Here is a 24,452-nt window from a genome sequence, read left to right as displayed (position 1 = left end):
AAACCAACTTGGGTGCATTATAAAATAATCTAATGAGAAGTGACGTGGTGAAATCTTTAGAAAGAACCGGGCACAGTGCAATAATTAGTTTGAGGTTTGGGGGAGACACTAATCCTTGTCCTTTATTTGAACAAACAAGGCATTGAAATAGTAACTGAGAACAAAGACATATTGCATGCATCTCTTGTTTGCCCCTCACTTGCTGTTTTCATCAGATTTTGATTTGCATAGCTGGCCTAGAAAAAAGCCCTCTTGAACACAATTAACAAAAACATACAGTTGGTACCACTAGGTGACACTAAAAATAAAACATCAGCCGACTGCTTAAATCAGATCAAACACTTGGCTTTCGCCATTGTTGCTCGGTTAGGTCGTATGATCAGAGACAGAGGACTCTTCTGTAGATGGAAATTGTGGCAGAATTCAGCTGAATTTGGGACTTTTAGGTGAAGTCTTTGTTGAACTTGAAAACTACACAAACACAATTGCCAAATCCCAGTCCTAGGCATATACATATCTATAGAGCCTTTGGGCATAATATGTCCTATAAATTATAGTAGAAGATAGCAAAGAAAGCATTCCCTACCTTACGGGTTTGTTGAAGGAAGAATAAAATTGGATAGATGGGTGCATGGTCCTATGAAGAGCCAGATAAAAAAGGGGGATTAATAAAATAAGAAATAAACCTGTAGCGATTTTTAAACTTTAACCAATAGTTTTGAAGTAATATCACAATATCACAATAAATCCCCTTCATTTCACATATTATTTGTTTGTTTATTTACTGCTTGATTGTAATGAAACCTCAAACCCAGTTTACAAAAAGAGTAATAATAATAAAAATCAGTAAGAAACCCAACTATTTAAAAGTGGCTGGGGCATCCCAGCCAGATGGGTTGGATGATGAATGAATGAATGAAACAAATGACAAGCTAAAAACCAGATTAAAACACATGCCAGCATTCAACATGCTTGGATAGACAAAGATGTTTCTAGACGGCACCAAAAAGAGATAGTGAAAGCACCTGCCTGATGTCAATAGGGAGTTCCAAAGTATGGGGGCTGCAATACTAAAAAGGACACAATTTCTTATAAATGCAGAACATTTACGTGGTCCTTCTTGAGCAATGGTCACATGTTTTGTGTACTGTATAAAATGCTAATGGACCATACCAATAGTTTTGGGGTTCCAATAAGATAAGTATACCCACGCAGCCATGACCTTGTCACTGCCAGCCATGCCTTAGGCCCATCCTGGTAAACTGCAGCAATTAGGAGAGTGACTCCACAGTGACTCCATCATTAGGAGAGTGACTCCTTGATCACGCTGGTTGTTGCTGAGCTAGTGCCTATCTGATTGGTGCATGTGATCATGGGAAACAGGACAACCATGGAGCCTGTTTATTCATGTACACTAGCTAGAATCTACAGCCCTGATAGCAAACTCCAGGATAGCTACCTCAGGACAGGAGCAACAGTCAGCACAATTTGGAACAGTGCCATTCAGACCCGTGGGGATTTTGCCATTGGCTTTAGTGAGAGACTGGTGGAGTGCCCATTTGGGAAGGTCACCTAACTGGTTGGAACACCTGACAGTTCTTAGGTTACAAGAATCATAAACCAGCCATTTTCCATCCATTTCCTTGTATGCCATCAAGCAGAGTAACACTAGAATTAGCAGCCCTGAGTCTCAGACAACTACACATAAAGAAGCAGAAAGTTCATAAGAACGGAGCTATAGAAGATTAATTATTATACATTGGCGGCACATAAACTTTTGGAAAAGAATTCCCTTGTTGAACACAAATATTTTATTAATGATTCTATGCAGCTCTATAAGGGAAAGGTAAGTTTCAGGTCAAAATAATAAAAGGAACAGGAAACGGCACACATCTTAACTTTATTTTCATTTACAATGGTAATTACTTCTGACATCTGTTTAAAGGCTATCCAGTCCTTTAAAGTCTGTTTCCTGGAGAAAGCTGAGCTGACTTTTGTAGTTTTTACAGCTGAGAGTGTTGGAATGGACTGTTCCTCAGAATTACATTAATGAAGATAATGCCACAACAGTTGAGGCCATTTATGAAAGCATACATGACTGGTAATCTGGAGACAAAAAGTGACACCATATGTTAGATTCCTACTTAGAAATTTGATACTTTGAACACAACAGCAAGGCTAATGGTTGCTGTCATCAGACCAGTTTTTGTGAAAATCATTAATAAAATGAAACGTAACTTTGACTGATAAATACATTTTAACTTTAGGATACTACTTTATGGCTTTAAATATGTTTGTTGCCTATTGTTCATTGCCTGGTTCTATTGACATTGCTCTCATAAATTTATGACTTATTCAGAAATTTTCCAGTGTGTGTTGAAATGTTTTATGAATTGTTCATATGCTCTAAGTTCTATTTGGATTCTAAAATATGGGTCTAGCTACCACTTTAAATTCCCATGGTAGCCTCAGTACAACCCCATGTTCGGGCATTGTGAGACATTAAAATGAAAGCTTAATCCAGCTGCCTGGTACCGATTGGAGTGTTTGACTAGAGCAGGCTTCCTTAACCTCGGCCCTCCAGATGTTTTGAGACTACAGTTCCCATCATCCCTGACCACTGGTCCTGCTAGCTAGGGATCATAGGAGTTGTAGGCCAAAAACATCTGGAGGGCTGAGGTTGAGGAAGCCTGGACTAGCGGCGGAAATGTATAGAAGGGCCAGGACAAACTTCAGCAATGGGTCATGGCGAAGAATCCCAGGTACTCACCCTGGCCCTGCATAAAGATGGTGCAAGATTGTAATATACTAGATGAATGTCCTCAGTCTAATATATCTGATAATGCTGTGGCTGTGTTAAAAGGGAAGGAAAAACAAACACATCTATAAAGAAATCTAAACTTAGGCTGCAATTTGAAGTTCTAGGGTGCAAGTCCCATTGAACTAAGTAAGACATACCTCTGCGTAAATGTGCTTAGGACTGCCCCGCAAAGAAATAATGCCCAAAATTGTGGCTTAGGGATTTGAACGCATGGATTTTAAACTATCCTAGCCCACCAGTGCCACCATATTAAGCCTACGTGGACCCATGGGTGGAGGATGAACCCCACTAAAGAAAACTTTGTGTAGGATCTCCTCACACCTAGATTTATGTCAATTTAACTGCCATGGTGCCCACCAAATAAGTTGATTCTGGGGTCAATAGTTTGGTAAAGTATTGAGAATTGTGTGTTAGAAATCCTTTGCCACCAACTCTCCCCGCAGGACTAGCACCTCCAGTCTTCCTAGAAAGTAGGTATTACAGTGCAAAGCTACACATGTCTACTCAGAAAAACTGTAAGTCCCTTTGAGTGCAATGGGACTTATTCACAGGTAACATGCACAGGGTTGCAGCTTTAAACTGAAGTCTGCATGTAGCGTGAGTTAAGCTCCTTCAGATATTTGGAGTTGGAGACTGACAATATATAGGGATAGACTGGCAAGATCTGTCTCCCATGCACTGCACTGCACATTATTATTATTTTTTAGACCAGCAAAGTGGCTTTATCACTGGTTTTTAAATTGCATTTGCAATATGCCTAGGGGTGAGCGAATCTGTCAATCTCAGTTTCTCCTTTCCCCCATATTAACTTCAGTTCTTCATATTTCCACATCAGCTAGTGATGTATAAAAAAACTAAGTCCTCATGAAAATTTGTCAGTATTTTAATGCAAATTTCTCTTAATACACACACTTTTGCGTGCGAAACATATTTTATTGAATTGAATAGATTTTTCTACACGACTTTCAGAAACATATGCATTGATATGCTCACTTTACATTAGTTTATGTATTTTGTACACATTACATGGCTGAAAAAAATCCCACTGCAAAATTCAGGTGAATGTTTGTGTCAAAAGATAGCTGTACATATTGCTTCAGAAAGTGCAAACTAGGTAGGTTTGCCTTTAAATGCAAACTGACTCTAATTTCTCCCCCACCCCTAAATTTGCCCATACGCATATTAGTGGGATTAGGAAACCTGGTGTACAAGGAGAAGGGCATTTACATGTAGGTCTATTGCAGAGTTGTGAAGAGATGCATGCTGCGTAGGGAACAGATCCCGCCAAACAATTCCTCCATCATGGCCTACATGCATTCATTGAAAACACAGTTGTCCCTCCAGTACATCCCAAAGGGGCTTATGTGACTTGTCAAAAGCCACATAATAATTGTCATGAATTAGCAGGATTTGAACCAATGATTCCCATATTCATATCCAATGACCACAGACCTGTTTGATTTACCTGCTTCAGTGAAGTTTGATGCCAGTTCTCCTCTTTTCCTTTTAATTTTCTTCATAGTTATTCCTATTTTGTTGTATTAAATAAAAAGCAAACTTTTTTGTTTTTGAAAAACTAACTCTGACTAGCCAGTGTCAGACATTATTCCCAAGACAAATACCTTGTGTCAATGTCGGCCTTTTTCTCTGGATTATTTTTCTTTTTCACCAAGTATATTGTGGGGTAGCCCTGTGTATATGACAGGGAGAAGATGTAGCCAAATCCATTTCCTGTTCAATTCCGTTCTGATGTATTTGACCTCCTCCTGGGGGTTGGTGTGCCCTGTGGAGCTCAGATCTAAAGGGAAATACTACAAGGGATTTTGTTTTGTTTTGTTTTTATAGCTGCTATTTCCTTAATCTCTGTCAGTGAAATGCCTTGTAGAGGTCTGTGTTTTAGCAGTTCTGAAAATGAAGCAAGCTTTCAGCTTGTTTTGTTCATCCTTAATCTTGATGATCTGGCACAAAGGAAATATTCATGACTACCTTCACCAGAGTTAACTTGAGATGCAAGTAATGATGATGGCACGCAATAACACACCAATGGAGAGAGAGATGCACTCTTCACTCAGCAAAATTACTTTCAGACAAACTTTTTATCCATTTTTAGTTGTTTGCAGGGAGATTAAGCAACGTTGACTAATTAATTAGCATGCTGCAGGTTGGTGTGCAAGAATTTAGTTATTTGCCAAAGCAGAAAAATAGCTAAAAAGAAAAAGAAAAAACTAAGTACCTTAGGCTGTTTCAAATCATTTTACATATTTAATGATTGTAACTCTAAAAAAACAGCAACATTCCAATATAATAAATATTAAATTTGGTGCTGAAGGAAGCAATCACTGTTCATTTTGTGACTCTGCAGTGTCCTGGTTTCCAGCAGTGGAACACTGACTTTCCTGGGTGTGAAAGCAGGTTCATTATTTTTAATGGAACCAGGCCAAGGAGAGAAGGACGTTCCATAGTAGTTGTCCATCTCCTTGTGACAACTAGAAGTGAACTCAAGAAATTTTCCACCAGTCATGTCACATGGGGGAGGGGGAGCCACAAATATTTATACAGCTCCAGGGAGATTCTGTTTTAAACAATGAAGCTATGTGCCAACAGTGGTGCCAGGTATGAGGATGCCCTGGGCTACACCATCCTATTGAGTTCCCTGCAAGTTTGCAAGGGACAGTAGGGTTGGCAGCAGTAGTGAGCAACAGCAGGGATGGACAGTGGCCTGCATGCCAAAGAGAAGCACTGGTGTGAGGAAGCTGAAGCCACCGTCATATTAGTTTCACCAGAATTCCCTTGGTCCCTCAATTGGGACTCAGAGGCATTATGGGAAACTATGATGATGCCACACTCTGGGAGATGCCCTCAGAAGCAAGAGTCCCAGTTGCAGGAGTACTTCACCTAAATACTCACCAAGGCGATCGCAGCCCAAAGAAACCAAGGGTCAAGCAGAAAGCATCAGTCTAGGTCCAAATATGATTCAAAGACAAAATCAGGCAACAGTTCAAGGTCAATGTCACAGAGATTCAAGTAGGTTGCAAGGTAGCAGGGTAGCAAAACTAGACTCCCATACCCTCAAAGAATTCTCCGATAAAAATAGGGACATCCTAAGAAAAAGCAGGACTTTCTGGGATCAAATCAGAAACCGGGACAGCTTCTGTAAATCTGGGACAGTCCCTGGAAAATAGGGACACTTGAAGGGTCTGGACACCTCATATACTCTGGCCTCCAAAATTACAGCTGTTGGCAGTGAACTATCATTGCTCACAAGTAGGCCCCATACTCATGAGAAGAATACTCTCAATCCTCTACTTGCCTTCTGGAGACTCCAGGTCACCCCTGAAGGTCTGGCAACCTTACCCCTCAAGGGAATCCTCAACATTCAGAGGGCCCTGGAGCTGTGCGGTGTCTGATTCATCATCTGAGGACTCTATGCCTGATACCAGCTGAGGTGTAGGTAAGGCAGATGATGGCTGCTGCCTTGTCAGAAGCTTCTCTTCAGGATTCTATTTTTTTAAGTCTTTAAAAACCAAGTAAGCTGGAATCAACAGAGATGGACACTATCAAGCTTATGGTTCCTGGCATTTGCCTTGCTATGCTACATGCTGATGCCAGGAAAGCTGGGATAGCACTTGCTGCTGAATGATGAAGCCATGATATTGGGGGAAAGCTAGAAGTGGAGCCTCACTCCATGGTCCACATAATTAGGCCCTACACACTAGTAATGCATGAACAGGACTCTTGTGCTGCAGACAACATCATGTGCTTGTGTGAACTTGGAACGTTATTCGCTTTTTAAAGTTTTCAAGTGGCTAAAACAAACTTTCCACGTTATGTCCTAATTTCTATAATGCTATATAATATGTAGCACTCTTGTATCGGTCATTGCATAGATGTACATGGTAGCGTAGCATGTTCAGCAAAGCTCTCTGCTCTTAATGCGTGTTTATCTTCCAAATAAAAGGAGGTTGGTGGTTTTGTAACTATCAGCTCTTGGGCTATGGAGAATGTCTTCAAATAGGACTGGAGAGAAGTTTATCACAGCAAACAGATCTGATTCCCTTAAAAGGAAACAGCTTCGTTTTTCTTCTGCCTCTCTGGAGAACTGGCTACAAACTGGGAATTGTTATTGTATGACTCATTTGAGGACCATAGCTGCACAGAGTTCAGATAGGATTTTAATAAAACAGACCCCAGATTACTGAAATGCAGCTCTTTCTCCAAGGAGGAAAATCTCAAACTGTTTTAAGGCAACATGGTAATATGAACTTCTCTGTAGCAGCAACAGCCAAGGTGGAGTAAATGTTCCAGATACCGGTCTTAGCTGTGCTGGAGAAAATTCTGCTCCTTCTCAAATGAAATCCTGCATTCATTTTTATTGTTTTTTACAGCTCTGCTGATCCAGGGGGTGAGACAAGCTTTTAGAAGCCCAGGCGTGTAAAACTACAGAGAGCAGCAAATAAGCACACAATGTTTACGGTTACACATCCAGCTGAGCTAAGATATTGCAGCATGCATCTGCCCTCGCCCCGTGGCTTCCTTAGATCCTCAATGTAAAACACTACATGTCATGTTCTGCATTTGATTCCCACCCGTGATAATATATTTACGTCATGCTAATGCACTCTGTTTATAAAACTGTACAGTAAGATGTGTGATGCATCTTCCGAAGAGCCAGTTGTCCTCATGAGGAGTGCAGAATAAAGGCATAGAATCAGAATTTCAATCACGCAACGTATGTTTCTGTTGCATATGAGGAAAGATAAGCATCCTAGCCACACATTATTCATGTAATGCAAATTAGGCATACCATGCAATTGGGACACCCAGGAATTTCCAAATCACGTGACTTACCTCTGTACTGAGCAGCAGCTCGTGCCTTTGGGATTCATTGCAAACAAACATGTGCAACATGTATACGTTGGAGGACAAAGAAGGGGTGATGGAGCAGCCCACCTGGACTAAACATGGCAATGCCCTACATGCAAGTAACAGATAATAGTTTGTGGGTTAGGTGCATAGTTGAATTGTTAAACTGTGGCTTTAAAAGAGGCTTAGGCAAATTTGGGGAGGAGACGGCTATTACTAGCCACAATGGCTATGTTTTACCTCCATAGCTAGAGTCAACAAAGCTTCTGAATACCAGTTTCTGGGAACTAAGGGAGGGGAGAGTGTTTCTTGTGCTTGTTGGCTTCTCAGAGGCAACTTGTGTGAGAACAGGATGCTGGACTAGACAAGCCATTGGCCTGAGGTTCATCTTATGTTTAAATTCAGTGTTAAATGCAAGACCTGCAGGGATTGGGTCCACTCTAGAGCTCCTTTTTGAGGTGGAAGGAAGACATGCATTCAGTTCTGTACGCAAGCCCCAATTCTAGCAGGAATCTTTGCAGCTGCAAATTGAATTCAAGCTGCAACTGCAAAAAAATAAGCTTCCTTTGAAGTCCTGACTTAAAGCTGGGACTGCAAAGGAAAGATTGGGAGCACACCTAGCATGTATGCTCAGTTCTTCCTTTAATGTTTTGTCCCCTGACATTATATGACTTGTCAAAAGTGGGTCATTGAGGGCAGGCCAGTTCTGGGCCCATGCCACCAGCTGGATACAATTCCCCACCTCAGACTATGTTATCTTCTAATACAGTAACAACCTTAGCTAGATAAATCCAACTAGATCCCAGGTGGCTTTGGTGGAGTTTCCTGTTGCCATGACTTGCGCTTCCCTCAAAACCCTGCTTAATCTCAGGAATGGGGAAACGTTCCAGACTCAGGCAGCTGACACAGTTACTCTTAAACAACCTCTCACACTTGTAAAAGCTTCTGTGTTTTCTGGTGGTGATAAAACAGTTGGGATAAAACTGACAGAGGAAGAAATCTCAGGACCAGCCCAAACAAACTAGACCCATGCACAAATGGTGTCTTGAAATTCTTCACATACTTGTAGGCAGAGAAACAGAATGGGCCATCCCAATGAATTTCCATAGAGGGATGTTTTCTCAGAGTTGGGGCTTACCATTAGCAGTAATAGCTGCAACAGCACAACTTCTTTTTTCCTTCCTAAGGTGGGGAATAGGTTTGCTGGCAACATGGCCAACCTTTTGCATTCTCCACAATGTTCCAGAATCAGCATTGCTCAAGAGAATTATGGAGGGGAAATGGTGGCTGTCACACCCACAAAACAGTGCTTTGGGCATTGGGTGTGCATCAGTCAACCAACCCAACTACTGGTTGATTTGGCAAAGTCCTGCCCACTATAAAGAGTGTATAAAGAGTGTGTGTGTGTGGGGGGGGGGGAATCCAACAATGGCTGAGGCCAAGGCCTGGGTGTGGCTGGCTTTTACATCCAGAGACTGGACCCAAACACGCCCCATCGCTCACCCGTGATGGGCTACAACTACAGGTGAGCCCCAGCAATCAGTTCAGCCAGTGGAGGAGGAAGCAATATCCTCCACTAGCCACACCAAAGCCAGGAGGATGTTTCAACCTGCTGTGGCCACGGTGGACCACAACCATTACTCCCCACCATCAGGCGGTATGTGGTCTCTTCTGTCCATCTTCTTCCTATGGTTATCTTTCATCTTTAGCTTGTTGAAAAGATCCCTGGAGTTGTGAAGGTGACCACCTGTTTTCTTAACTCTTGGTCATTCTGGTTTATTGAAGTAATCAGAGACAGAATAGCTGGATGGGTAGAGGAGATTATGAATGCTTCCGCAGAGAAAACCAAGATACAAGGAAGCTTGTTAAGGAATTCTCTCAAAGAAGCCTTCTTTAGCTCCTGGAGAATTACTGACCTGTGTCTAACATACAATTTTTGGGCAAAGTGGTTGTTAAGCATATGGCAGTAATCAGCTCCAGATATATCTGGATGATACTGATTTTCTTGATCCTTAATAAACTATCTTTGAGCCTGGCTTTAGGGATGGCATTATCTTGACCAGCCTGGTGGACAACTTGTTCTGAGGCTAGACAGGGAAAGCATTACCCAACTGGCTTTGGTAGGGGTGTTGGAGGGCTACAATTCAGTCCCATGGCTATTAGCTTATGAGTTCCCACAGGGTTTTATCTTGTTTTCCGTGCCGTTTAACATCTACATGAAACTGCTGGGGGTGTTTGTTCAGAGATTTGGAGTACAATTCTTCAGTATGCTTGCGATACTGAACTCTTCCGCTCCTTTCCATCCAACTCCAGGGATGCAGTAGAGACCCTGAACTAGTGTCCGAAGTATGTGATGGCTGGATGTGGTCTAATAAAGTGAGATTTAATCCAGATGAGACAGGGGTGGTTTCGTTAAGTAAAGAAACTGATACTTTGTTGTTGTTTTTAAAATGAGTGCATAACTGCTTGAACTGGTTATTGTTACTATGAGATATAAAGAAAATAATCACAACTCATATCCTGAAAGTACATGGGTTTCCCCCAGAATTTTAATTTATAATGCATTTGGACATTGCACCTCTTCCCCACCCACACAGAAAATCTGAAATTGTATCTCTGTGTGATGGATTTTATGTATGTAGTGAAAGCAAGTCAAAATATTGAGGTGTCTGACTGATCTGTAATGATTGGTACATCCTTAATGAGAGACCAAGGCTTCCTTTAGAATCATAAGAATCTGTTCCCAGAAAGCAACAATTGCATCTCACTTGCACTCATTATTATTCTGTGAATGCCTGCTAAAGTATTCCTGCTGGTAAATTATTTTAAAAGTACCTGTTGTCTTCCAGGTGTTGTTGGACTACAATACCCATCATCCATGACCATTGGTCATGCTTGCTGGGTTGATGGGAATTATGGTCCAACAATATACAGAGGGTGATGGGCTTCCCATTTTTGCTCTACCATAATAGTCCCCACCCTGCATGTTACTTTCTTAGATCAGCTTGCCATTCAGGAAATCTTAGGCACAATACATTGGGAATCCCATTGAATTAAAAAGGAGAGTAAATGTACTTGTGTACATCACCTTTCCATTTCAGTGGGGCTCCCATGGGAAAAGGATTGTGCCTATGGCTTGTGCTTGCTATTGATTCACATGCACTTGGGTGGGATACTGTGTTTATTGTAAGAAACATCCTAGTTAAATATCTGCTAAGCTTAATAATTTCCAAAAACCTTGGATACTTTTGCTCTGTTTTGTTTAAACTGTATGAGATTGGAGGAGCAACAGACACTAATGTTGAGAGTATAACTGCCAACATCTTGGGAGTAGTCATCTGGAAAGAAATATAGTATACTGGAAAAAAAGCACTTTAAATAAAGAGCTTGCAAAGCAAAATCAGAGAGATATATGGGACATAACTGGGCATGCTTTTTGCTATGCATTCCACTCTATCTCTGGTGTTTGTATTTGGGGTTGTAGTTTCAGAATCCATTTATCTGAAGGGTGGCCTTAGGTTTTTCACTTTTCCTTTCTTTTCTATATTTGGGGAGGTTCACATTGGCCAAACTACATATGCTCTGGGTGAGCATGCTTATGAGAGCTGGGGTGGGGATTTTCATCAGGAAATTGTGATCAGCTCTATAAGGATTTTAAACAACAACAACAACAACTTTAAGGTGGCCATGAACATCTATTGATTGGGATAGCAGGGGGATGTTGAACTGTTTCTGCTGTGACCTTTTCCTGACCTATAATCTCCTCTTCCAAAGCTGTACTGGAGGCTGACAGCACTGGCATGGGAAGTAAACACACCATCCATCCTTATGTCTATTGCATACATTGCCAGAGCAGCATGGGAAGCAGTTCGTGGAAACCTCAGTGCTACTACCCTGGCAACACAGGAACAAGGGCCAAATGCTGTTTTATTTCTGGTATGTTCCTGATGTGTGTCAATCCATTCTTCACAGTTCTTTTGAACTGGTTAGATGTTTTGGTTATTGTCAAATTACTCTCCATCATTTGTGATGATGATGATGAGGATTTGCATTTATACCCCACCCTTTACTCTACAGAGCACAAGGTCTCTATTCCAATTTAATTCCCACAACAACTCTGTGAAGTAGGTTAGACTTAAGTGGCAGTGACTGACCCAAGGTCACCCAGTAAGCTTCATGGCTGAGTAGGGATTGGAACCCTGGTCTCCCAGGTAGTCTGACACTCTAACCACTGCACCCTCAGTGGCTCTGATTCACTAGTTTCCTAAAGCATCATTTGCTTTCTAACTTTGTGAGGATTACATCCCTTTCTTGTTCACAATAAACATGCATGCATAACATAATGGGAGGGTTACTTTTCACCCAGCTGTGTTGTGTTCAACTAGTGCAGCTGGTTTTGATGTGCAGGCAGTGGACCAGAGTGAAGACTTCTGCACCACGGTCTGCCACCCTGGCTCCACCTAGCAGCTTGCCCCTGATTGGGTAGTTTGAATTTATGGGTTTTGGTAGGCTATCCTTCCATCCACTGTGGCTAGCTGGGGAATGATCTAATGACCAGCCAAGAAAAAAGGATTTCACTTCCTGGAGTATGGCAGGTAGCCATGAGGAGCTACAACTGCTGCTCACTCTGGATCAGGGTAAGTGGCCATTCTGGGATTTCCTGTTAAACTTCTTAAAATACTTGCTCTTCATATTGTTTCTGATTTGTAGTGTGAAGATTAGAAACCAAGACACAAGGCCTCTGTATGATGAGCGGACTCCCAACAAGCTGTGCTGTACCATATGAGATTATAAAAATGCCAGAGAATCTTTAGGTAATACAGCACGTAGATTAAACACACCTGGCAAGAATCCCAAATTTTCAGGTGTTTAGAGTATCATTCTCAGCAGCAGTCTTTTTACGATGCCCTTCTTCCAGTCTTCTTATGTGCCTTTAATCCATGCCAATTCTTAGCTGACCTCTATGGCCACTGAGCAGTTGTGCAATAAGAGATGCCCTCTTGTGAATCAGGAATCAGTTTTAAATAGCACAAAGCAGAGAGTACGAATAAATGGACAGTTCTCGGAATGAAGAGATGTAGAAAGTGGATTCCCCCAAGGATCAGTATCGTGACCTGCACTTTTTAACTCCTATCATCCCCACATTCATAGCTTAGGCTGGCAAAAGCATACATTTAGGGCCATATGATAACTACGTTGCTGAAATATACTCAGAGTCGCAAAGTGATTTCATGCTCCTTATTCAGCTCATAGTGGTGAGGAGGAATGAATGAAAGTCCCCTCAAAGTATCTGCTTTATATACATTATTTACACAATGGGCTGCACATGATTGGCTAATTCTGGAATTCTACTGTAAGCCAATCAGGTTGTGGATTCACTTATATCTGGAGCATGATTGGGTGGTTCCTGCCAACCAATCATACTGCTGCATTGTTCTAGGACCAATCAGACTGCTGCAATTTGGATCCTATTGTTCTAGGACCAATCAGACTGCTGCAGTTTGGATCCTATTCAACTCAGTACATAACACCCCTCCCCTCTAAGTTCCAGTCCTGCCCGGGAGGTCGCATTCATAGTCCTCGAGGTACGCCGGCGGCCTACGTGTGCGTTGCGGCTTGTGGTGTTCAGGTTCTGGCTCGTGTTCCAAGGATGCTGGCTGTGATGGGCCTGTTTGGTCTGGCGCAACCGACTCACTCAGTCATGGTTCTGGTTCCGGTGTCCTTTCGGCCTTGCGGGTCCTCTTTGTATTTACTGATTCTGCCTCTCCTGCTGGCCCCTCCTGCTCTATGGGCCTCACTGCCCCTCTGTTCCCTTGGGACTCCTCTGACCTTTCCTCCTCCTGGTTTTCTCCCGGGAATCGTCACCGTATCTGGTCGCAGTGGGGGCGCCAGCATTGCCCCCCATCCGTTAGCACCTCGTATGACACGGGGCCAGTGACCCTGGTGACTGTGGCGGGTACCCATGCTGGGCCTGCCCCAAAATTCTTTGTGTACACTGGGTCCTGGGCCTCGAAGGTCCAGGGTTTCTTGCCTTCCCCCACAACTACCTCATCCTGAGCTCTATCGGGGTGAAGGCGGTCCAATCTGATTGCAAGGCGCCGACCCATTAGTAGTTCAGCGGGGCTCTGGCCAGTCGTTGAGCTGGGGGTGCTGTGCTGTGCTAGGAGGAATGTGGCAAGGTGGTACTCCCAATCCCCTTGCGTCATGCGGCGAAGGGTGTCCTTGGTGGTCCGCACCATGCGTTCTGCTTGGCCATTGGTGGCAGAGTGGAATGGTGCCGAACGGATGTGGCGGATGGCGTTCTGCGCTGTGAAGGTTTGGAATTCTCCTGACGTAAATGCAGTCCCGTTGTCTGAGATGAGAGTGTCAGGGAGCCCGTGGGTTGCAAACAGCCTGCGTAGTACCCGGATGGCTGCGGATGTAGAAGTGGACGGTACCAGTGCGACTTCCAGCCATTTGGTGTAGGAGTCCACCACTATGAAGAATGTTTTCCCCTGAAAGGGGCCAGCGAAGTCCACATGCAGGCGTGACCATGGTGCTCGGGCGGACTCCCAGGACTGGACTGCAGCCCTTGGGGAATCTGGGCGGGATTCTTGGCAGGCCTGGCAGTGTTTGACCCAGGCCTCTATCTCTCTGTCGATCCCCGGCCACCACACATAACTCCTGGCCAGGGTCTTCATTCTTACTACCCCTGGGTGTGTCTCATGTAGGGCTGTGAGGACCCTTTTGCGGAGGGGCTGGGGAACAACGACCCTGCTTCCCCATAACAGGCACCCCTTGTGGGCTGACAGTTCATGTTTGCGGGTTGTATAGCCAGCGAATTCTGGCCCAGGGCTGCTGCTGGGCCATCCCCTCCACACCCAGTCCAGGACCCGGGAGATGACCCTATCTTTCTTGGAATGGTGTGCAACTTCTTGTGCCTGAATGGGGCCGGCCTGAGTTTGGGACCCCCAGTAGGACACAGTTTCCTTAAGGTCCTTGCCGAGATTATGGATAGAGTTGAACCCGTGTCAAGCTCCATGCGGCATGGGGCCCCTTCTATCTGTACCTCTACATAAATTTTCTCTACGTTGGGGTGGGGCAATTGGTATACCTGGAAGCCCGTGAGCTCCGTCGAGTTGCCTTGGTGCGTTGGGCCCCGGGACCTGGGGCTCTTGGATTGGTCATCTGATGCCTGGCGTCGGGTGGGCCGAGCTCGACACACCCGGGTGATGTGTCCCGATTTTCTGCACTTCCTGCACTCTGCATTGCAGAAATGGCAGGTCCTCCTCTCGTGACTTTCCCCGCAGCTTGCGCAGTTCCCTCCTTCTCGTCGAGGCAGCTGTGGTATGTGGGCTGCTTGAGTGCGCTGCTGTACTCGGTGCACCTCCTCCCTGTCAGATCCTGAGTCGTCGGTAAGGTCTTCGTGGTGGACCCTCGGTTGGGATGGCAGGCTCGGCCGTGCCTCTTGCGTCAACCTCTTGGCAGCTTCCGTTGCCAGGGCCTCCTCCAGAGCGACCTGGAACGTTAGGTCCTTCTTAGCGTAGGGGCGTCGTTGCAGCTTCTCATCCTTCAGGCCACCGACGAGGCGGTCCCAAAGCATGTTCTCCAGCTCTGAGAAGTTGCAGAACTGGGCGGCTTGGCGGAGAGAGGTCACAAACCCAGTTATGGTTTCCCCAGGGGCTTGCCGCTTTGCGTAGAAGGCATTTCGACGAGCCACCACTGAGGGCTGCGGCGAAAAGTGCCTCTTCAACTGTTCCATTATTGTTTTGTATGGAACAGTAGCGACGTCTTCAGGCGCAAGGAGAGCCCAGGTGATTTCAAACGTCTCCTCTCCACAGACGCTGAAGAATATCGCCCTCTTCTTGGCGTCTTCTTCATCGGTGACCCCTTTGGCTTCTAGGAGGAAGGTGAAACGGGAGGCGTACGCTTCCCAGTCGCCAGATGCTGGGTTGAACGGCGAGAAGCTGCTGTCAGATGATATTTAAATAGGAATCCTGGTGGCAAGTTCAAAAGAAGTATCACCACAGGAAAGTGGGAGGGAAAATCCTCATGTGGTGACTTTTTCAGCCATAAATGTTCATAGGTCCATGCTAACATTAATAGGTAGATACCGCAGACTTATTCTTGTGAGCAAGACAAATTGATGTGCACTCCCTTCTGTTACTCCAGCTGTTGGCCTGCCTAGTGTCAGTTCTATAATATGGTCAGTATCTCATTATTTCCGTGAGAGCAGAATGAGTTCATCCCATGGAAAACATTGTCCCCTTAGGGTATTATGTTGTACTTGTTAAAACCCATTGCATAGTTCCTGTTGGTTTTTAAGACAGATGTATGCTGAGGAAGAACTGGGTCGAAGAACACAGGACTTGGCCCTGCATCTTTTATGACCGGTTGTTACTACTTTTTTATATATACTGAAAGCAATTATTTGGAGAAAACTCTGCTAGCTCCTAGCAGTGAACAACTCTAAATTGCCTCCTGGACAGCTTCCATGGTAAAAATACGCCTGTTTTGATTCCTGTAAAACACTAAGGTTTCAGCCCTGAATTGCAATGGCTTAGGATGTAATTCCAGGTACTAGGTGATATCCAACATTAGTCATACACATAGTAGAGCCATCGGAATCAATGGATTTAAGTCACTTAAGTGCATTTATTTTAATGGGTCTTCTTTCTTCTCCAACCAAACTTTGTGACTCCTGAATCTGGGGTGAAGTTGGCAAGGGAAGAAAGTCTGCCACAGACTCATTCCATGCATCCTAGTCCAGTGCAACAGCTCCAGTACCACCCAGGTAATATCAGAATGGGCCCACAGCTGACAGTCATTCATAGCATCATCTACTGAAGAGAGTTTCAAGCCATACAATACACAGACTGAAGTCGGGAGATTTGACTCCAAACCCCTAAGATTTCTATCTTCAAAGAATAAAAACATTCATCTCAAGGTGCTTCCAAGTGGGAGTTTAAGTTTACAGTGGTACCTCGGATTACATACGCTTCAGGTTACATACGCTTCAGGTTACATACGCTTCAGGTTACAGACTCCGCTAACCCAGAAATAGTGCTTCAGGTTAAGAACTTTGCTTCAGGATGAGAACAGAAATCTTGCTCCGGCGGCGCGGCAGCAGCAGGAGGCCCCATTAGCTAAAGTGGTGCTTCAGGTTAAGAACAGTTTCAGGTTAAGAATGGACCTCCCAAACGAATTAAGTACTTAACCCGAGGTACCACTGTATTGTGGAACTGATGCTCCTTGTGCATGCATCTTTTTCATGAAATAAACCAGCTCACTCTGGCCTCAAAGTAACAGCCCATATTTTCCCCTGTTTAAACCAAATTTACCCTTTCTGGGGGAAATGCAGTAAGTTAAAAACAGCAACAGCAACAATTAAGAACACTGTTGCCAATGTCTCATTTGCAGTATCTGAACAACCTTTCTGTAATAATAATGTGTAAGGAGTATGGGTTGCTCGTGCGTAAGTTGCCGCCTCTCCTGGCTTTGTTGCCTTGTTAAACCTTTCAGTCTGGACAGCCCTTCACTTCGTGGCTGCCTCAGTCGCTAGCAGGATCCGTCAGTGGGCGTTTCTTAAACCTTTTCCAACATAAAAGTTGTTTGACACCCAGTCTCCTCCTACTCTCTCTGCGTGGAAGTCTTCTGCGCAGGGAGGGCGTGGGTAGCGGAGGACCCGTGCTCTCCCCGCTGGTGTCCGGTGAAGAGTCTGGGAGCCCTCTCGCCTATTCCCCCATCTGCCCCCCTTTATTCCTGGTGTTGCGCTGATTTGCTTCCCCATCTGCTGAGCTGCCTCTCTCCCTGCTGGGCCCTTCTCCAGCATCATTTGAGAGCCTTCCCTCCGCCTCTTGCTCCGATGTCAGTTCCCTGACATAATGCTAATGAACTCTGCAGTCACTCATTCTCAGCTCAGGTCATACCATTTAAAAAATAGTTTAGTTTTTCCAAGAGTGCATCATGCACCCACCCACCCACCCACGCACACCACATTGTCAGTAACCCAATTATGGTATGTTCGGGTATCCATGTGGGGTTGGCAAAGCCCAGAGAAAACAAAAGTTCTGTGTATTCACAGGCACAGCTGGTCTGATGCTATGGCAATGCTCTTGCCCTATTTAGGAAATCATTGTGTTGGTTTTTGTGCTTCATTTGGATGTGAACTCACAATGTCGCTAGCAACGTGGTGATAAAAAATGGCAACAAGATTTATTCATTCTAAATGGAGAAGCGAAATGGTCTCAAAGATAGCCCTTGGCAATTGGTCTAGGGTCAAATTGTCTGACCGTTGGCAACGATGTTCAAGACAGCAAGGGCTGGCTAGGTTTTGTCTTAAATCTCTGATTCTTTTGCATGCGATGCATTGATAGGAATTTAAGAAGACAGCTTCAGATTTCTGCATAGCATCTTCATTCTGATACCAAGGGCCAAATTGCGTGTTACCCATTAGACATGTGGAACAGTCTCTGGATTTATTTATTTTAATGAAAAACAGCTCTAAGAGGCTGATAATTTGAGCAGAGAAATGGGCCTCAGAAGCCCTCTTTCATTTGCTTCAGGTATCATGAGGAATATTTCATCTCATCCTTAATTTATATTATACATTCACTCAGGGCTCTGTTTCAGCCAGAACTCGCCAGAACTCATTTCCAGCACCTATCACGTGGGTTATGGCACCATTGCCATTCTAAGAGAGCAAGGTAGGTGCTCATGGTGAGATCTGGCACCTCTTTTTCTAGAAAAATAGCACTCAATTCACTGTACGTGGCACTTTTCATAGGAACATCGTAAAACAGCACCCCCCAAAAAAGTTGTTACTAAAATAATGAGCTATGGAGAACATTCAGAGACAACAAAGTTTAGAATGATGATAGTCTTTTACTTTTTTGAATATTCCCTACCATGTGTTAAAATTTGTCGTCGGGACTTCTCTATCACAATTTCATTTTGGCAACAGCACTTAAAAAGAAGACGTTTGGATTAAGAGCACCACATCTGATTTCTTCTGTTACTCGTTAGACCACATTTAGCATTACTTCATCCTGTATTACTTCACACTTGTCTCACGGAGCCATTAACCAACTTTATAAGAATATACTAAAAGTGTTTAAAATGTCTCAGGCACTTTAAACCAACAGCAGACGAAGGCTTTATAGAAGAGGAATATAACCTCTGTAGCACATTAAACTTGGGTCCAAATGGATAATCTTTTCCTGTCTGCATGTAATGGAAATAGATCCTTGCAGAGTCACAGTAGCCACAGATTCTGTGGTCACCAATAGTCTAAGCCGCATGAGGCTGCAGAAGTGGAAGGAAGCATTCTATAGACAGTCTTTCTCACTGGACTGATTCCATACCCTCCAATGTAAGGCAGCTCAAATCATAGAACACCATCTTTCGGGTCTGCACTCCCATGCGAGTCATGTGACCTGCATGAGACTGCGGACCCAGACAAAGCGCTTTTTCAGGCATGGCACACCAAAATATGTGTTTTGGAGTGCCACATTAAATCATGACCCCCAAATGCGCCCAAAATGGCTCTTGTGCTCTGGGGGTGGAGAAATGGAATGCCCCATTTTTTATGGGGCAGTTAACATGTATGTGATTCTAGAAGGTTGTAATGTTTGATCTACTCATTATAACAAACAAATAAATAAATAAATAAATGGTAAGAGTATTATTAGTGGCCCACAATAATATATCGAAGAAAGTAAATTTATTTCAACTGTGGACCACTTTTAAAACTTTGATTTAGAGTGGGGTGGGGAACCATGCATTCAAATGTAAGAAAGATCTTCAGACTGATGAGTAGTGGATGGTGTTTGTCTGTCCAGCCTTGCAATATAAATCTCTTTGCCACCCCTAAGGGCTCACTGGATCAACTTTTGTTATCTATCTGTTGTCCCCAGACCACAGGGCTGAAATTATGAGTGTATGAACGTCCACAAATAGTAAGGGTTTTTCTGATCACTATACAGTAAGCCCTCAACTGATGTGGGGGTTACGTTGCAGGTATCATGCCTAAAGCCCAAATTGTGTATAGTCAAAACCAGGCACCCCCAAACTTGGCCCTCCAGATGTTTTGGGACTACAACTCCCATCATCCCTGGCTAACGACCAGTGGTCAGGGATGATGGGAATTGTAGTCCCAAAAACCTCTGGAGGGCCAAGTTTAGGGATGCCTGGTCAAAACACATAGGGTGCAATGGCAGGTGGTGCTGCCAAAGTCTTTTTTTCTGGATGTCTCTCCCCTTTTAATTGTTTTTTAAAATGCCAAGCATGTAAAGCTGAATGCCCACAAATTAAATGTGAGTTAAGTTGCGTGCTTACTGTACTTTAAACAGAAATAGAAAACATTTACCATCTCACCATAATGGGGAAGTCTGCGACCAGGTGACTTGTGTGCCTGCTCATACTACTGCCCAGGTGCTAATGTTTGATGGGCATCTTCAGAGCCCCTGATGCTCTTGTTAACATTCTTTAAACCAGACTTCCACTGGACAGCCCTTCCAGTTCAAGGACCTTCAAACAGATGACATTTGGACAGCTCCTTCAAACAAGGGACAGTCAACTGTAAAGTATGACTCAAACCCACCTGGTTTCTAGCCTTTGGTGACCCTTCCAGTAAAAATGTGTACATCAGTCAAAACTGCAGACAAAAATATGTTCATTAGGATAAATCTGCACTAAAACACTGAAACATTTTCGTGTTCTTGTTTTTTTTAAAAAAATTCTCAAATTGCTGCAGAAACCTGGATAACTGAATTTAAGATTGGGAAAGTAAGAACTGGAGAGAGCCCACATTTTAGTAATGTGACTTTTGGAACTTTTTCTTAAGGGTAAAAACAGCTACCTTTGCTTTTTGGTAAGAGTGAGAAAGCACATACAGTGGTACCTTGGGTTACATACGCTTCAGCTTACATATGCTTCAGGTTACAGACTCCGCTAACCCAGAAATAGTGCTTCAGGTTAAGAACTTTGCTTCAGGATGAGAACAGAAATTGTGCTCCGGCAGCACAGTAGCAGCAGGAGGCCTCATTAGCTAAAGTGGTGCTTCAGGTTAAGAACAGTTTCATGTTAAGAACGGACCTCTGGAATGAATTAAGTACTTAACCCGAGGTACCACTGTATAAGAAAAAACTGCCTGTGTGAATATGAAAGGACTGACATATATTTATTTAGCACAGCACAACTAGTGAACTACGTTCCTACCAACAGCAATGGAAACAGCACTAGCAACCATAACAGATCTGTAGCAGGAGGACATTCTGTAGTTCTTACCAATTTAGGAAAAGGACAAGATATAAGAATAATGGAGCTGCTGAATGCAGAGGGCATGTAACTCTAGTAACATGAATGTTGTTTTAGAAGGACTGCAGAATTAAGTCCTATGACATAAAATGCTGCTTGGACCCTCTTTCATCACCTACAGGCACTGCTTGTTTTTCATTTTGATTTTGAAACTAGAGACAAGAACAATTTTCATCCCTATCCGTTCCCCGCTTCAGGGTCTCTTTTGTCAATCTTAATCACAAAGTATTTTAATGACCCTTGTTTTATCATTTTTGGTAGAAGCGTCTCCCTTTGGTCTATAATTTGGACGCTTTGTAAGAAATTCTGACACTACAGATGCCGTGTGAATTACACATTCTGGACTCCCACTGGTGGGAAATTAATCAAACTGAACACTTGGACAACTCGATTAATATTTTTTTTTTAACCCACATTTTGAAGCCCCCCCTCATCTCCTGAGAAAACGGTACTATTAGCTCCAACTTTGAACAGATAAAGGAATTAAGTATTTCCAGCAGGGTTTTTCCCCCCTTCTTCTTCAGAAAATAAACATACCTTCAACACACAGTTTTCCATGCTAGAACGTGCATTTTCCAAGATGAAAACAAAGAAAGTGTAAAATGGCTGAAGAAGTGCTTAATCGATCCTCCAATGGGCCTGGGAAGGCTAATCTCTTACAGTTGTTGTTTCTGGCATTTCCCTTCATATGAATAATGCTGAATGCTATTTTCTTGTTTCAGCTCCCCAGATAACTGCACTAAAATGTAATACCAAAAAACCCACAAATAAACTAATTTCATTGCAAGAAATCAATCAGTGATTAAACTTACACATCCAGATAACCGCCACTTAGCAAGCTACATGTTAGATGGGGTTAGAAGCAGGGGCCTTGCTATGTACTCACAAGGACTTGGGGCACTGAACCAGCACATAAATATGCAAATGTGAATTTACATATGTTCATTTGTGGCTATTACTGGCACCTGTCTGTCTTGATAGACAATGGAGTGTGCTGCCGGAGGTGAAGTCAGTGTGCTGGAGAATCACAGCGCCTGCTGTGGCTGCAGAGACCAACTGCTGCCTCCTGTGTTGTTTTTGTTGCATTAGCAGCACCCAAGTGACCTCTCAGGGGTGCAAGCCTCAACTGCCCCTTTTATTTTAAGCAGCTTTTATTTTAAGCAGAAATACCAGTGTGGTTTTATGCACCTTTTATTTTAAGCAGAAATACCAGTGTGGTTCATTTACATGTATAGATGCCTCTGGAATAATTAAGATGGCGGGTAGCTGAGTTTTCACCAGTTCTGCACTTTGCACTGCCTCAGTTGCCCAGTAGGCAGTTTAAATAAAATTAAGGAAAGGGAGGAGATGGTCAATAGATCCAGACACCACTAGGAAAACCCCAAGGCTCTGTCCCCCTCAGTCAGCCACTCTACAATAATGCCAATTGCTAGAAGGACTGGATTAAATTGTTTGGGGTTCTAGCCTTCAGCTGGTAGGTAAGGGCCGATAAGTGAATCCTGCCCTCCTGAACTTGGGTGGGATGCACTAGTGGCACCAACAGTGTGGTACACTAGTTGTGAGACTAGGGCCTGGGAGACCAGGGTTCAAATCCCCACTCAGCCATGGAGCTCCCTAGGTTGCCATGGGCCAGTCGTCAGCTTTTAGGCTAATCTACCTCATAGGTTTTGTGAGGATAATATGGAGAGTTGGAGAACATCAAATACCACCTTGAGCTCCTTGGTGGAAATGTGGAATATAAGTGTAAGAAAAAATATAATTGGTCTTTGCTGTTATGCAGCTCTAACACACACACACCCCACATAGTGAGAATAAAGGAATTACCAGATGCAAAGGAAGGTCCTGTGTTTCTTATGGATGTGCGCTGAGGTGATTTCAAGAAGCGCAGCTTTTCTTACCTCTACAAGCAAACTGATGAAATCTCCTTTGCTTTGAAGACAGTGGTTTGCCTCTCCTCTCCCCCCCCCCCCGCTTCCTTTTGTTCTTTTGTGTGCGTGGCTTTGCCATGTTGGTTAAATAGCTCACTATTATGTGCCTTAGCTTAGGTGGGAGGGATAAGGAATTTTGTTGCTGCTGTGTTGGAAAAACCCTCAATAAGACATAAAAGTCAGCAAAAACCTGTTCTCCATTGCAACAGTCCCTCCTAGGGAATATAGTTAAGAAACAAGATATATGCATGAAATCACTTAAGCACCAGCTTAAGTGTCTTGTGCTGTGGTTGGGTCCTCGAGCAGACAGGGTGGAGGACTAAGATTCCAAAATCAACTGAAGACAGGCAGGAAGTTTAATAAACGGTATTATCTTCTCAGGCAGTACATAGACACAGAGGAAAACAATCATCTCACACCTGAAATCCACAATGTAGAATCCTTCCCCCACTACAGAGAATGCCTCCTATAGGCCACTTCATACGGCTGAGTTTCCACATGTGCACTAAGGATGGATCCATACTGGGATGGTCTTGTATAAACTGACCTCTCAACAGATACAGCTGCCAATCTGGGGAGGGGGAATTCTTATGATTTCAGGGGCTAAGAAACAAAAACACATCCTCAGGGACACTTGGGAGACTCAAGCAGAGACAACATCGATGCTGTTTCCACCCTAAACTGGGACTATCTTCTTTTGCAATGCAATGATAGAACAAAAAACAAACAAACAAACAGATATGGAGCTTTAAACATCTGCAGAAAATCATGAAGCTGGAAGGGGCCAAGAGCTCTTTGCTTTTGGATTCTCTCCATGCAACAAAAGAACAGGGATATCCTACACGTGTTAACTTGAAAGTATGTCACACTAAGATCAATGGGACTTTCTCTCAGTTTAAATTGGCATAAGACTGTAACCTAGGCCATATTTTTTCCAAATAGGGTCTGAAACAATAGAGACACAGGCTCCTAGAAGTCTACAGGAGCTCCTGTTCAACTGGAATCCCACTGCAATTCTATAGCAAGCATACCCCAATGAAACACACAGGAACAGCAGAGCTGTATTCTGAGAAAATAAATGAATAAATGAAATAGAAGAAAATGGAGAGAAAAACAATATGAAGGGTTATTTATGGAACATCCAGCTATGACAAAGAAGGAATGTGTGACCAGAAATAGCTGTCTTAGTATTCTATGAAAAATTAAATTACAACTCACAGCAATCCTTCCACCTATCACCCAAGCCTATCTAGAATGACTCAGTAGGATACATACTTCCTTGTGCGTATCAAATATTGTTCCAAAATAAGTATAAAAAGCAGCATCTGTAACTCATAAGCAACATAAGCCATCTGTATTTCCAGCCTAAGTAAGTACATAGTGATCAGGGTCCTGTTCTTCAAGCTAATTAATCCTAAACCAGTTTCTAAATGGTTCACAAACTCTTAGATGCCCTTCTCTTTGTTGCCTATGACATTGTCAGTGATTAGTTACATTGTTCAGCTCAGGGTGAGATTGGGGCATCTGCAGAAGCCAAGGTATAG

The 24,452-nt window shown here is 43.5% G+C and overlaps 1 protein-coding gene across 1 annotated transcript in view; it reads left to right on the top strand.

Moving 5' to 3' along the window:
• The window catches only part of LOC308485797 (synaptopodin-2-like), a 74,793-nt gene that overhangs the window by 6,765 nt on the left and 43,576 nt on the right, over nucleotides 1-24,452 (top strand). The window lies entirely within an intron of this gene.

Source organism: Podarcis pityusensis, assembly GCF_964106645.2.
Source record: "Podarcis pityusensis genome assembly, chromosome: 9".
NCBI lineage: Eukaryota > Metazoa > Chordata > Lepidosauria > Squamata > Lacertidae > Podarcis > Podarcis pityusensis.
Note: the sequence above shows the minus strand (reverse complement) of the source record. Positions and strands in the feature narration are given on the sequence as shown.